This window comes from Anolis sagrei, chromosome 5 (assembly GCF_037176765.1).
Source record: "Anolis sagrei isolate rAnoSag1 chromosome 5, rAnoSag1.mat, whole genome shotgun sequence".
NCBI lineage: Eukaryota > Metazoa > Chordata > Lepidosauria > Squamata > Dactyloidae > Anolis > Anolis sagrei.
In genome coordinates, this window is record NC_090025.1 from 185,533,765 (window position 1) to 185,549,387 (window position 15,623).

The following is a 15,623-nucleotide window of genomic DNA, read 5'->3' on the forward strand; positions in this document are numbered from 1 at the left end:
TAGAAATCCTAACAGCTGGTAAACTGGCTGGGATTTCTGGGAGTTATAGGCCAAATCACTTGGGGATCCACAGGTTGAGAACCACTGGGTTAGCTATTGGCAGTTAGGTTCCAGGAATCATGTCACAGTTTTTCGCTGTCAGTTCCAGCTTTTAATTTTGGTGTCGTTGGAAGAAAATGTATCTTTCACCAGTCATGGATTCGCTATTATAGTCAGTCCTCTCTATGTACAGATTCTGCATCAACAGATTCAACCAACCACAGCTTGAATATACAGTCGGTCTGAATTCTCTGTAGTTAGGGATACACAACTTCCTGGAGAGCATCTCTTTAGGAATTTCTAAGCTCTCTAGCACAGGCATGGACAAACTTCGGCCCTCCATTAATGACTTAGATGAAGGGTTAGAAGGCATGATCATCAGGTTTGCAGACAGGAGAAGAATTCAAAACGATCTTAACAGATTAGAGAGATGGGCCAAAACTAACAAAATGAAGTTCAACAGGAACGAATGCAAGATACTCCACTTAGGCAGAAAAAAACGAAATGCAAAGATAAAGAATGGGGGACGATGCCTGGCTCGAGAGCAGTACGTGTGAAAAAGATTTTGGAGTCCTCGTGGACAACAAATTAAACATGAGCCAACAATGTGATGTGGTGGCAAAAAAAGCCAATGGGATTTTGGCCTCCATCGATAGGAGCATAGTGTCTAGATCTAGGGAAGACTTGCTACCCCTCTATTCTGCTCTGGTTAGACCACACCTGGAATATTGAGTCCTATTCTGGGCACCACAATTGAAGAGAGATATTTTCAAGCTGGAATGTGTCCAGAGGAGGGCAACTAAAATGATCAAGGGTCTGGAGAACAAGCCCTATGAGAAGTGGCATAAAGAGCTAGGCATATTTAGCCTGAAGAAGAGAAGGCTGTGAGGAGACATGATAGCCATGTATAAATATGTGAGAAGAAGTCATATGTGAGAGGAAGTCATAGGGAGGAGGGAGCAAACTTGTTTTCAGCTGCCCTGGAGACTAGGACGCAAAATAATGGCTTCAAACTACAAGAAATTTCATCTGAACATTAGGAAGAACTTCCTGACTGTGAGAGCTGTTCAGTAGTGGAACTCTCTGCCCTGGAGTGTGGTAGAGGCTCATTCTTTGGAAGCTTTTAAACAGAGACTGGATGGCCATCTGTCGGGGGTGTTTTCAATGCAATCCAGTCCAACCCCTGCTTCTTGGCAAGGGGTTGGACTGGATGGCCCATGAGGTCTCTTCCAACTCTATCATCTATGATTCCAGGTGTTTTGGACTTCAACTCCCACAATTCCTAACAGCCTACTGGCTGTTAGGAATTGTGGAAATTGAAGTCCAAAATTCCTCGAGGGCTGAAGTTTGACCATTCCAGGTGTAGTGAGTGAGTGTCCACAAAATTTGGTATCCATGGGAGGTCCTGGAAGCAGATCTCAACAGATCCTGAGAGCTCACTGTACGCTAAAATTTTACAGCAGCGGCCCAAACTGAACTGGATATTCTTCTTGGTGAAATACTTTATGGGTTTTTCCCTGGTTCTCATAGTGCCATAATGTACGTTATGCAACATCAAGGCTGCAACAGCAGCATTCAGCTGTGACAGTTTCTTTAAAAATAAAAAAGTCCACCCACAGACTTAAAGATGGTAAAGAATAAGCCCTATTAAGCCCCTTTGAAGGAGGGAGAGGAGGGAGGGGAGGCATAGCAAGAAGTCTAATGCTCCATTTCAGGCTGTCGATACATATTATGCTTGGGTCATTCTTGTAGTATCTGGGTCCAAGTAAAAAATCCTGCTTTTTTTAAAAAAAAGAAATGCTTACATGTGTGGGGGAGATGAGCTGGATTTGGAAATTGTATTGAGGTTCCTCCAGGAGCAAAAGCTTTTGCGGTTATAGGAGCTAAGCTTCTGATGATGGGTGCTTCATGAGGTTATCACACGTGTCCTGTACCCACGCCAGTGTTTCTGTGCCAACTCATGTTAGATGACTCAGCAAACAAGGAAAGACATTAAGAATTAAGATGTATTTATGGAATTTGCTACCACTGGATAGCTGCTAGTTTAAGTAGGTTTGAAAAAAGAGATTAGACAAATTCTTGAAGGATAAGCCTATCAATGGCTTCTAGAGATATGCAAGGGATTCAGTCAGTCTATATTTCAATGTGAATTTGTCAAATGTACCCTTTCTCAACCTATGCATGAAGCAGAATGCAGTTTGTGCCCAAATCTGAACATTTCCAAACCTTTTCATAGAATCAAAGAGTTGGAAGAGACCTCATGGGCCATCCAGTCCAACCCCCTGCCAAGAAGAAGGAATATTGCATTTAAATCACCCCTGACAGATGGCCATCCAGCCTCTGTTTAAAAGTTTCCAAAGAAGGAGCCTCCACCATACTTCGGGGCAGAGAGTTCCACTGCTGAACGGCTCTCACAGTCAGGAAGTTCTTCCTCATGTTCAGGTGGAATCTCCTCTCTTGTAGTTTGAAGCCATTATTCCGCGTCCTAGTCTGCAAGGAAGCAGAAAACAAGCTTGCTCCCTCCTCCCTGTGGCTTCCTCTCACATATTTATACATGGCTATCATATCTCCTCTCAGCCTTCTCTTCTTCAGGCTAAACATGCCCAGCTCCTTAAGCCACTCCTCATAGGGCTTGTTCTCCAGACCCTTGATCATTTTAGTCACCCTCCTCTGGACACATTCCAGCATGTCAATATCTCTTTTTTAATGCATTGCACACACAAAAAGAAAATGTGTAGGAACTACCCATTCAATCTAATGGCTGAAAAAAGTTTTGCCTTCCAGTCAAGGCTGGAAGTAGTTAATTCAGTCCCAACAAAGATAATTTTTCCATAAGAAGGGATAGCATATCCAGGAGTCTGTACTTTCCATCAGTTATCTTGCATCCTTGTACTCCCCTCCAACATTTTCACAGCACTGGCTTTTCTGCCCCTTGCTGAGTGTGTGAATAGGCTTACTGCTGCCTTTCCCTGCCAGTTTCTGAACATTGGAAATGGAGGTCTGTCATCTGGTGGGAGGGGTGGGGGGAGAGAGAAACAATCTATAAGTACACTTATGAGAAAATCCTATTTGTGTAACATACAACTTGAGACTTATGCATGCTATGTAGCTTTTGTTCATTGTTCAAAGTTTGAGGTGCCTATCAAATGGAACAAATGGATTATGAAATGGGTAGATGTCATTGGAGATTGGCATAGAGTTGATGTGGAAGAATTTCCCCATCATCTAAAAACCCATCAACTCTGTTCATAAGTGTCAATGAACTTTGGGGTTCAGTAAACTGTCCCCACTCTGTGTTCACCTCCTGCTTGAGCGTGTTCATTATAATGAAAAAAAACTTTATTTATATACCGCTCTATCTCCCCGAGGGGGACTCAGGGTGGTTTCCAAGAAACATCATCAAAACATACAGAGTAAACAGCATAACATAAAATTAACAAAACTACATAAGCATAAAATTATCACAATAACACATATATATTAAAAATAATCCTGCCTTTTCAGAGCAATTAAAAGGCCGGGCCAAGGCTAGTCCAAACTCAAAATATGAGGGGAATTAAGTACAGTGCTATAACAGGCTAACAGCAACAGCAGGTACGGGTTTGTGGCTGCTCATTTCCAGAGCCTATTAGAGGGATGACTGGGGTAATATGTAGGAAGTATAAGGTCATATTCAACAATGTTTGGGGCTGTGCTAGAACTGGTCATTCTCAAAGGCTTGTTGAAACCACCAGGTCTTCAAGCTCTTATGGAAGGAGGGGAGGGATGGGGCCTGTCTTATTTCCTTTGGAAGGGCGTTCCAGAGGTGGGGGGCCTTCACTGAGAAGGCCCTCTCTCTCATCTCCACCAACCATACTTGTGACGGTGGTGGGAGCGAAAGGAGGGCCTCCCCGGAAGATCTTAGAGTTTGCGCCAGTTTATAGAAGGAGATGTGATTGTGAAGATAGGCGGGGACCGAACTGTTTAGGGCTTTATAGTAGGGCTGGGCGGTTTCGTTTTGTTAATTCGTAATTCGTTAAAAATTCGTTATTTTTTTTTTATAACGAAGCGATAACGAACCATTCTGGAGCACCTTAAAAACGAAACGAATTTTTAAATTCGTTTTGTAAATGCTTCGGATTCGTTATGTATTCGCTTCGTTATCGGTTTGAGGTCGTTTCGTTATTATTTCCCCATGTCTGGGGCAAGTTTTATAGTTGTTTTTTGTTTAATTAGTGAAAAAAAATTATAATATCACACCAACAGTCAACATCAGAGGGAGAGGGAAGCTTCAGAAGTTCCCCCTGTCCCATTTGGAGGTTTTTTAGCGTATTGCGCGGTCGCGTCCGCCATTAACGAATCGACTCGTTATTGTTTCGTATTTGTTTCATTAATGTTTCATAATTTTTTTAACATTTACGAAATTTCGTAAATATCGAACTTTTTAAAAGAAAAATTTCGGAATTCTTTTAAATATCAAAACGCAAAAACCCCCAAAAAACGAATCGATTTTAGAAACAAATTTTTCCGTTGTTACCCAGGCCTACTTTAAAGGTCATAACCTGCACCTTGAATTAAATGTCTATCATCTCTCAGTCTATTGTCTAGCAATTGTCTATCTGTCTTCGACAAAAGAGAAGATTCAAGGCTGGCTCAGGACTTTTTTTTGTCCAAAGTGAAGACTAGGGTAATGCTCCGGTCCCACCCTATATGTGAAAACAAATTGAACTGGCAGCTAAATTGTTCTCCAGATGTGGTAATGGAATAGGGTCTTCCTGTCCTCTTCTGCCTGGTGTAATCCTGCTTGTTGAAACAATCCTGGGATGAAATTGGATTTAAACCAAAGTAAATGAGCTACTGGGAACTAACTCATTTTTCAAACAAGTTACTTTGGCAATTAGTCATGTCGTGCAGTAATGAGCTATATTTCAGCTCTTTCTTGCTTATAAGAGCCGTGACTGTAATTCACTGTTTTTGTAATTCACTATTTTCAATAGAACAAGAAGAGACTGTTATTCATTGTGGAGTATATGTACTCACTCATTCTGAGAAATGGAGGTGGCAAGAACAAGAGTAAGCTGAGGTAGCTCTGAGATGCAACCAGAAGGATTGCTCTATAATGTCATTTGCATTTTTATCAAAATGTATAAGGTATAATATCTGAATTGGCATGTCACTGTATTGTCCAATGGCACAATAATAACAGAAAGGGTAAACTCTTAATAGTGAGTAAGTTGGTGAATTGCCTTCGTAGGAAATATAGTAAAAGTAACAAGGAATGTGCCCTGTTCAGTTTCCAGAATGAGTAAAGTGTTGTTTTTGTTGTTGTTGTTGTTGTTGTTTGCCCTCAGTCTCTTTCTGATTTTATGGCAACCCTAAGATGAACCATTCACTAGATTTTCTGAGGCTGATAATGAGTAACTTACCCAAGGTCACCCAATTGGTTTTGATGGCCAAGTGGGAAGTCAAACACTGGTCTCCAGAGTCCAATGCTCAAACCACCATATTATAACAGAATAATATAACTGGCTATTATTATAAATTAATATTCCAAGTTCTGGTTTTTTTTTTTTTTTTTTTGAAAATAGTCTTTATTAAGCATTTATAATTTTATGACAAGTAATTAAATACATTTACCCGTAAAGCATTCAAACAAGAGTTAAGGGCTGAGGGGGGAGGATAACGGAGGGACGGGATGGGGAGGAAGGAGGGAGGGGAGGGGACGAAGGGGGGGGGGAGGGGGGAGTTATGGGGAAGCGGGGGGGGGGGGATAGGAGAGAGTGAAAAAGAACAAAAAAAAACAATGAAATACATTGAGATTAAAAAGCAATCCAGCAGTAGAAAACATGCGTACATCATTCAAAAAACCACAAATGAAAGTCGACAGAACAGTCGACCAAGTTCTGGTTTTGAAGTCTTTGATCTTGATTCAAAAAAATTTCTCACGTAGCACAAATTATTGTTATTGTTATTGAACATAGTTTCTAAGTTGCCTCTCAGCCCAATCTTCTAAGTCAATGTGCAGCAGATATTTTTTCAAACTCCAGTGTTTGGTTGGAAACCCAAAACAGGGTCAACTTAATTTCCCTAACCAAAGAGTTCAACCATCTGGATGCTACTACAGACAGAGCCCCATAACACATGTATAGTTATCTCACCTTGTGAGTTGTTGGGACATACAACAGGGTCTCTGTTGAATCTCTTAAATTTGGGCAGGCTCATATGAGAGGAGGTGTCTTTCAGAAATCCTTGTCCCAGGCTGTTTAGGACTTTACATATCAAAAACAGCACCCTGAATTGAGTTCGGAAACCGGTGCAACATCTAAGCAAAATAGATGTTGCTGAAATTACTTCAATTCTCCCTTTTCAGTAGAGGCATTTAGGCCGGCTTGAGAAGACCTTCCCCTCCAGTGCTTTTCTTTAACCGAGACAGTAAATTGCTTGTGTGATAGAACAGCTTTCTCAAAGGAATTTGTACTTTGCTCTGATGTGGTCCCTGTATCTTTCTATCTAATCTTCCTCCTTTTGGTACATGGCTTTATGAAAGCAGAGTCTTCAGAAGCAGCTTAAGAACAATTTAAATGAAGAATCTTCAGCATATCAAATGTTGTGCAAAAGCAGAGATTCTGAACTCGAGCAACAAAAATCCACTGATGTGAGTGCTACACCCAACTCTTCTAGGTTCCCATTGAGCAGTAGCTCAAAATAACTCTAAACTTAAATATAAAAGTCAATTTGCCAACCCACCTAATGTTAAAGGACAAATAATATTGTCCAGAATTAGAAGGTGACGAATCTGAAGAGCTTTTCAGCCTCTCATTATATGTTTAATTCAAAGGGCTGGAAAAAAATCCTATCACATACACACACACAACTGAGCCCCCACTCTGTGACTGAGAGTCAACCAGCTTAATGCAAGCAGTCCCCAATATACAGAAAAAAATTCAGTGAAACAATGTATTACTATAATTTTCTCTGCACTGGGAAAGGAACACTGTTCACTACTTCTCCTGGCTTTTTAAAGTCCTTAAGAGCTTTTCATATCCAACTGGTGTAAGAACTTCCATTTGTCTGTAGTGGAAAAGGTTTCTTGATAAACTCAAGTTTTATACGAATGCACTGCCAGGTGTCTGGCATGGCTCCTGAACTTGTTTTCTTAGTGTCAAGAATCAGCACTATGATGTTGTAAAAAAGAGTGCATTTTAAGGCTTCCATCTTGTACAGAGAGCTCATCACTAATTGCTAATCAGTTTTATAGCAAATATATAGAAACTGCTATAAGTAGGACTCAGGGCTCTAGTGTCCACCCTGTTTTTCCATAAGATTAAGGAGACATTCCACTTTAATGTTCATGTTGCCACATTCCATATTTACCCACTCCTTCTGGGGAGCTGATATCTATTGGATATTACACATGGGAAAACGAAGCCTTCAAGTGATGGTGGGACTCAAGGCCATGTTGTTGTTGTTGTTGTTGTTGTTGTTGTGTACCTTCAAGTCATTTCCAACTTATGGTGATCCTAAAGAGAACATATAATGGGGGTTTCTGGGGTGAGAGTATCTCACTTGCCCAAGGTCATGCATGACCCAGTACAAAATCATACCTTGGTCTTCAGAGTTGTAGTCCAATGCCAATGCTCACAAGGTGGCTTACAAAAATTAAAAGAGAGTCAACTAAAAAGATACATCATGAAAGAGGATAAGAATATAGTCTGAGATTTTGCTTTGTCAGACATAGCTATGATAATGGAGCTATACATGACGAAGTTGTCCTTCAATACATACCTTTTAAGTCAGACTGTGCATGAAGTGCTGCAGATTGGAAGACAGGGAAATGATGATTTCAGCACTCTTTCAGTCACAGAGCATGTTGTGATGGGCAACTACAAGGGGCCCCATTGGGTCTTTCTTCAGCTGCTTGTTTTAACGCATCTCACAACCAAGGGGGCAGTGCCGTTATCATTTGGCAGTGTCCCAATCTTCAACACTTCAGAAATCCTTCAGCTGAGGCATAGCCTGGCTTAAAAGGTAGGTTTAAGGGGTCACATTTGGCCAGTAACTATGTTTATCTCTAGAGTTACAAAATCAAATCTTAGTTTATAATCTCAGAAATATTGAACAAGGTGCCAGCCATCAGTAACACTGAAACAAGTTGAAAACATAACCATAAAAATAATTTGTAAACAACACAGCATATGAAAGTCCTTCCCCCCTGAAAAGTCAGTGCTCAAAGGCCTGCTAAAACAAAAGGGTCATCACATGTCTATGAAAGGATAGCAGGGAGGATGGCAATCTAACCTCTCTCAGAAGGGTGTTCAAGAGCCTGAGTGAAACTACTCACACATGTTCCCAGTGATGTTCCTGTGAGAGGGGTTGAATAGAAGACCCTCCTCAGAACATATCAAAGTACAGGCAGACTGATATGGCAGAATATGTCCTTCAGATATAGTGGACCTGAGTTGTACAGGACTTTATACATAATAACCATTGTGCCTGGAAATGGACCGACAGCCAATGAAGTGGTTGAGCCAAGAGAGCTGTGTGCGTCCTATATACAGCCTGAATTTACAATCTGGCTGCAGTTCTTTGGATCTGTGGAAGATTCTGGGCAGTCTTCAAAGGCACCTCCATTTATCCATGTGCAGTATGTTCCAATAATTCCAAACAGGATATAATTAAGACATATGTCATTATGGCCAAATTAGACATCTCAAAGAATGGACCCAGCTGGTGCCCAGGCCTTTACTGTGTGAATGCAGTCCTGGCCACTGTCAAAACCTGGGTTTCCAAGCAAGGGGCAGAATCCAAAAGTGCACCCAAGCTGCCAATTTTGCTATCTCGGGGGGGGGGGGGGGGGGGTAACCCTACCCAGCAGAGGCTGAATTCATATGCCTGGTCTGTTGCTTGACTGATCACTAGCATCTCTCTCTTGTCTGAATTAGATATTAATTTGTTCACCTTCATCCAGTTTGTTACTGAAGTCTTGGAAAGAATGATAGAGATGGGTTTCATCTAAGTACTGATGGCACTGGAACCCAAAACTCTAGAAAGCATCTCACTCTGGTTTTATGTATATGATAATTAGGGCATAAAACCAAAGTCTGAAGGACCAACAGAACCAAGGAGTTCAATAGGAGTCCTTTCTGGGCTTGCCCCTCCATGAACAGGAGACTCCCTTGTTGTCCCCCAACAACATAGTCAAGAAGATTCCCATGGTTGATAGTCTCCAAAGTTATTAAGAGGTCCAGCCAAATCAAGAAGGGCATATTCCCCCTGCCCAATTCCCACTGTAGGTCATCCAACAAGGTTACTCAAGATGACTCTGAAGCAGGCATGGGCAAACTTCGGCCCTCCAGGTGTTTTGGACTTTTTCTAACAGACTCCCAAAATACCTGTAGGGTCAAAGTTTGCCCATGCCTGCTCTAAAGCATCCGTTATCAAGCAGGTGCCAAAGTTACATCCAGTGGACTTGTATTATTCCTACCATTCACACTGAAAGAAAAGTTGAGTGATGTTTTTTGCAAAGTGTCCGGGAGCCTGTTCACAGGACTCTTGAGTGGGATGGATTCTCCCCTTGTGTCCCTGCCTGTAAAAGACCCCTAAGCATTGGAAACAACTCCACTTCCTCCACTTCTATATATAGGATTTTGGGAAGAAACCTTTTAAATTAGTGTATACTGAAAAACCATGCCCTGGTACTTCTTACAATACAAACTGATAAATGTTTTGTGTCCCATTTTAAAGTGAGTGAGAACTGTCTTCTTGATTTCAGTAGGGAAGACACATCACCTTCCCCTACCCACAACCACAAACCAATTTCTGATAATATCAGTAAATTTAGCATTGACACATTATATCCCCCAACTCTTGATTTGGCATGGGTTTTCCTCTGTAGAGGATGAAACGTATACCCACATAGACAGGAACACATAGCTAGAGTACGCATTTTGAAGCTCAAAATGTAGAGGAAAAATAGTGGCAATTTCAGGCATTATGGGAGAGGAGATCGCTGGAAAAAAGAAGTGCTCAGTGTAATAGGTGTCTATCACTACATAAGATCTGTTTGAGAGGAATAAAGGGCCGCTCTGATTGGGAGGAGGGCAGGAGCAAGGAATGGACAGCAGGGAGGGGAAGGAAGAATGAATGTTGATAGTGTTACAGATTGAAGAGCACCAGAAAGGAAGTGTTGGGCGGGGGTGGGGGGAGAGAGGTGCCGCATGGGGAGAAAGTGGAGTGTCAGATATAAGACGAAGTGATCACAGGCACAAAGGAATTTATATTCAAATATTTAAGCATTCTTGAAAGGATGCTCGGAGCAGAAATTCCTTTTCTCTGCTCCCCATGTAGAAATGACTTTAACACTCAGCCAGATGCTAATGCAAAGTGACTCAAGCTATTCCTCGCAAGCATAGCTAAATTGCCGTTATTTGTTAAGCGCATTGAATTCAGCTGTGGATACAGCAGTTGGTTGCATTCAGAAAGCATCTGTACTCTCCCCCCTCTCTCTTTTTAATCCTCCAAAGCAGAGACAAGTCTACCTATCTCCCTTCCACCTCCCCCCCCCCCCCCCCCCCACCACCACTACCACTACCACCTCCTCTGTGCAAGCTGGGAATTGTCAAGTGACAACCAACGAAATCCATTTGGACAGGAAGCCTTCATCCCAAGTTCTATATGCTTGCAAAGCAGGGCCTTGTGGTTGGGATCAGGGAGCCCATTAAAAGCGCTTTGATGGTATGGAAATTCATCTTCATGAAGCAGGCCAGGCCTCTAAGCAGCCTGCTGTTTAGCTGTGGTTACAGATCAGTCATTCACTTCGGAGGGCAGTAATTGTGCTGACGGCTTGTATGGCAGGGGAAGTACATAAAATAATCCAGGGCCCTCCGCCGTGGCACTGTGAGTTAATCTTCTTTAATACAGATCAGCTGTTGTTCTAACACATGACTTTGCGCTGGCCCTGGTGACTCCACTCCAGCCTTTTTGATTAAGTAACACAAGCTAAAGGCCTTGTCTGCATTCACTTTCGGTTGCCACTTTTTGATTGTTAAGGCTCCGACTCCTGTCGTCTCCCTTGCCTGTTTCATCCCAGGTGGGGCAGGCATGCCGGGTGAGCGGAGAAGAGAGATCCCCTTTCAGGACCAAGTGCTGAAACAATAGAAAGTGCTACTGAATTCCCTCTCTCCAACCAACTTCTGCATTGAATTTGAAGAAAATATTTCAAGCAGAAATATCGAAGGCATTTAGATCAAACTAACTGGCTTCCAGTGGAAATAGGGGAACTCTTCAAAAAGGGAAATGGGAGGATATGGCTGGGGACTCCAACATGAAACTGGAGAAACATACTCTGCAACATTTCAAAGACATGTGTGGCCAAGCATCCCAGGAATGTGCTCAAGAAGGGAAAGATTATTCATGAGAAAGAACAGACAAGCAAGGAAAGCCTGCAGCCGTTTGCTTTTGCCTGATTGTGTTGGGAAGGGCAAGATTCCTTCTCTGCTCTGCTCTCCATCACTACTGAGTTTATTGAGCACAAGCGCTTATGCTCTTTGGACTCAGTTTGTGCCAAATGTAGTCAAATGAAAGATTTTATTATTTATTTACTTTACTTTACTTCTATACCGCTGTTCTCAGCCCGGAGGCGACTCACAGCGGTTCACAAGACACAGGACACAGCAAAATTCAATGCACCAATATAAAAACAGTTAATAACCTAATCTAATACACAGTTAGTACACAATTACTATCATAAACATTCACTAGCGTCTCATCACTAAAAAACATGATCCAGATTCGTCATCCATTGTTCCATTCCTATGTCATTACCAGTCATTGCACTAATTATTCGAACGCCTGCACAAATAACCAGGTCTTTACTTTTTTGCGGAATACCATTAGATATGGTGCTAATCTGATGTCTGTGGGAAGGGCGTTCCACAGCCGGGGAGCCACCACCGAGAAGGCCCTATCTCTCGTCCCTGCCAGCCGTGTTTGTGAAGCTGGCAGGATCGAGAGCAGGGCCTCCCCAGAAGATCTCAAAGTCCTGGTGGGTTCATAGGCCGAGATGCGGTCGGATAGGTAGCTTGATGAAGGGGGGAAGTGAGAAGAGAAAAGAGAAAGTGGTATTTTCTAGGTCCTCCAGTGTGACACTGTGGAATTCTTCAGCCAGAGGTCCTTCATTTCAATAGGGTTCAATATAAAACACAGTTTAACAAATCCACACAAAGTTCAAAAACTTAGTCCCTCATGGATATGAGGTTCCATTCTATTCTGATTTGGTCAGAACACACCATTAGTGTTGTATTAAATTCTGGGCACCACAGTTCAAGAGGGAAATTGAGAAGTTGAAACATGCCCAAATGAGAGTAACCAAGATAGTAAAAGGTCTAGAAACCAAGCCATTTGAGGAACAACAGAGAGAGCTGCATGCATTTAGTTTGGAAAATGGAAAGCTGAGAAATGATATGGTAGCTAACTTCCAAGTATCTGATGAGATGAAGGGATACAGCTGGTTTGTTTTCCGTTGCTTCAGGGACTAGAATATGAAATAATGAATTCACATTGCAAGAAATAAATTCCACCCAAACCTTTAGAAGAACTTCCTTACTGTAATAACTATTTGGCAGGAGAATGAACTGGCTTGAGTGGTAGGACTTTCAAAAAAAGGTTGGATGGGCATCTTTGAGGAGTGCTATAGTTGTGCGTTCAACTAGATGAGCCCTGCCAGAGACAGATGATTACTTTAGCACTCTGTGTAATAATAGTTGCTGATTTATTTATTTATTTTGTCGTGTCAGGAGTAACTTGAGAAACTGCAAGTTGCTTTTGGTGTGAGAGAATTGGCCGTCTGCAAGGATGTTGCCCAGGGGACACCCAGATGAATTGATGTTTTTATCATCCTTGTGGGAGGCTTCTCCCATTTCCCCACATGAGGAGCTGAAGCTGATAGAGGGAGCTCATCCGCCTCTCCCCAGATTCAAACCTGTGACCTGTCGGTCTTCAATCCTGCCAGCACAGGGGTTTAACCCACTGTGCCACTGGGGGCTCTTTATAGTTGCTGATAAAAAGATGGAAAGTGGTGTTTTTTCTTTCCTTTTTCCTTTCTTTTGTTTTTCTAAAATGTTCAAAATTTTGTAATTTTAACTTTTTTAAAAAATTAAGAATGAGTTCACAACACAGGATTTCGGGCATCTTATCCAACCCCAATGTAGAACTGAACTCCAAGACTCCAAATACTAGATGTCCTATATAGAGTCATAGACTCATAGAATCAAAGAGTTGGAAGAGATCTCATGGGCCATCCAGTCCAACCCCCTGCCAAGAAGAAGGAATATTGCATTCAAATCACCCCTGACAGATGGCCATCCAGCCTCTGTTTAAAAGCTTCCAAAGAAGGAGCATCCACCACACTCTGGAGCAGAGAATTCCACTGCTGAACAGCTCTCACAGTCAGGAAGTTCTTCCTCATGTTCAGATGGAATCTCCTCTCTTGTAGTTTGAAGCCATTGTTCTTTGTCCTAGTCTCCAAGCAAGCAGAAAACAAGCTTGCTCCCTCCTCCCTGTGGCTTCCTCTCACATATTTATACATGGCTATCATATCCCCTCTCAGCCTTCTCTTCTTCAGGCTAAACATGCCCAGCTCCTTAAGCCGTTCCTCATAGGGCTTGTTCTCCAGACCCTTGATCATTTTAGTCACCCTCCTAAGGACACATTCCAGCTTGTCAATATCTCTCTTCAATTGTGGTGCCCAGAATTGGACACAATATTCCAGGTGTGGTCTAACCAGAGCAGAATAGAGGGGTAGCATTACTTCCCTACCGCTAGACACTATGCTCCTATTGACGCAGGCCAAAATCCCATTGGCTTTTTTTTGCCACCACATCACATTGTTGGCTTATGTTTAACTTGTTGTCCATGAGGACTCCAAGATCTTTTTCACACGTACTGCTCTCAAGCCAGGCGTCCCCCATTCTAAATCTTTGCATTTCGTTTTTCCTGCCAAAGTGGAGTATCTTGCATTTGTCACTGTTAAACTTCATTTTGTTAGTTTTGGCCCATCTCTCTAATCTGTCAAGATGGTTTTGAACCCTGCTCCTGTCCTCTGGGACCTTTTCAGGAAACCAAAAGGGAGGAGGTCCCATCCTGCTCTGGTTATTTATTCTTTTATTACTTTTAGGTATTGTCACCTAGAGCTTCCTGTGGATTTCTGGCCTTGTTCCAAATTTAAATCAGTAACCTGTAAGCCCAAATCCAAGCCAAGTCATTTGCATTGGCAGCTCGAGGACCAGTCTGTAGGCATCTGCCTTGCTTCTTTCATAGTCCACATGGAAGGCATGGAATGAGTTTTCAACTCATTTTCTCTCTTAATAAGAAATCAAACTCAAAGTCCTCCTCAAAACCTTCATCTTTTCGAGGGAGACTTTGGTTTAATCCCTTAATCATTGTCCCAGTGTTTAAAAAATATTAAGAACTCAAAATTGCATATGCGTTCCTGACTACCTTTCTCTTGCCTACTCTCTTTTTTTCCATGTTAAATTTAGATTGCAGGCTCTATGTCGGTAGGCACTTGAAGACTTGAGAGAAGGGCCATTAAGATTTATCCAGGTCATAATATAAAAATTACCAGGAACATCACTACCATCGTCATTGCCCATTATCTAGCAAAAACCCGCGGAAAGGGTATTTTGTTGAGTATGCATTTGCTGGAGTGCTTCCCATTACCGGTCTAGAAATAGAATTCTGTTTCAGGAGAAAATTGTAAATAAGACCTATCTAATTTGTCTTAAGCTGTATCGTCATGTTTACTAGCCCTAGTTGGGTGGGGTGGATCTTGTCATTTTATATACATATGCGTAATAAATGCAGCTTGGATCAAAATATATTTTAATTGAGAAGGCAATTAAACATCTCTTTTTATATATATAAAAAAACAAATCTTTACTTTTCTTGGAAGGATTTCAACCCAAGAAAGAAACATGTGCACTGCTTGTATTTTTCTGGTTTCTTGGTAACCTGGGGACACAGTTGCATTTATAATTGTCATCTCCAGTTAATTATAACTTCGTAGTTGCAGTATCTAAACAAAAATGATTTTCAAAATGTCTGGTTCCAGTGATGAAGATTTACCTCCAGGGAATAATGCTTGGGCACCATTAGAAATGTCACTTTGCCCTCTGTAGAATTGAGAATTATATTCTTTTCTATTTTTCCTTAAGTAGAAATATGTATAATGCAAACATATTTTGTATCTGGTCAAGTCTACATATACTGCTTTTTTAAAAGAATAATCAGAATTAAGAAACAGACAAATCTTCATTCTGTAATTTGTACAAATTTGCATTTCTTTTTAAAAAATTGCACAATCTATGTTTTGTTCTTTTCTTTTTTTTCTTCCTTTTTTAGAAGGGAAAATGAAAAGGAGTCAATTTCTGGGTCATCATTATGTACCACCCATCCATTTCCACATTTAACTTTAACATCAATAAGGACTACAATCTTGATTTTTTTTAATAAAAGAGAGAAAAAATTTCAAAGCTAGGAGATTATTATTATTATTAATAATAATAATAATAATAATAATAATGTGATGTGGTGGCAAAAAAAGCCAA

General features: G+C 41.4%; 1 protein-coding gene across 9 annotated transcripts in view; it reads left to right on the forward strand.

Moving 5' to 3' along the window:
• SOX5 (SRY-box transcription factor 5) overlaps nt 1-15,623 on the forward strand; it is an 897,493-nt gene that overhangs the window by 844,931 nt on the left and 36,939 nt on the right. The gene's annotated exons all lie outside the window — the stretch shown is intronic.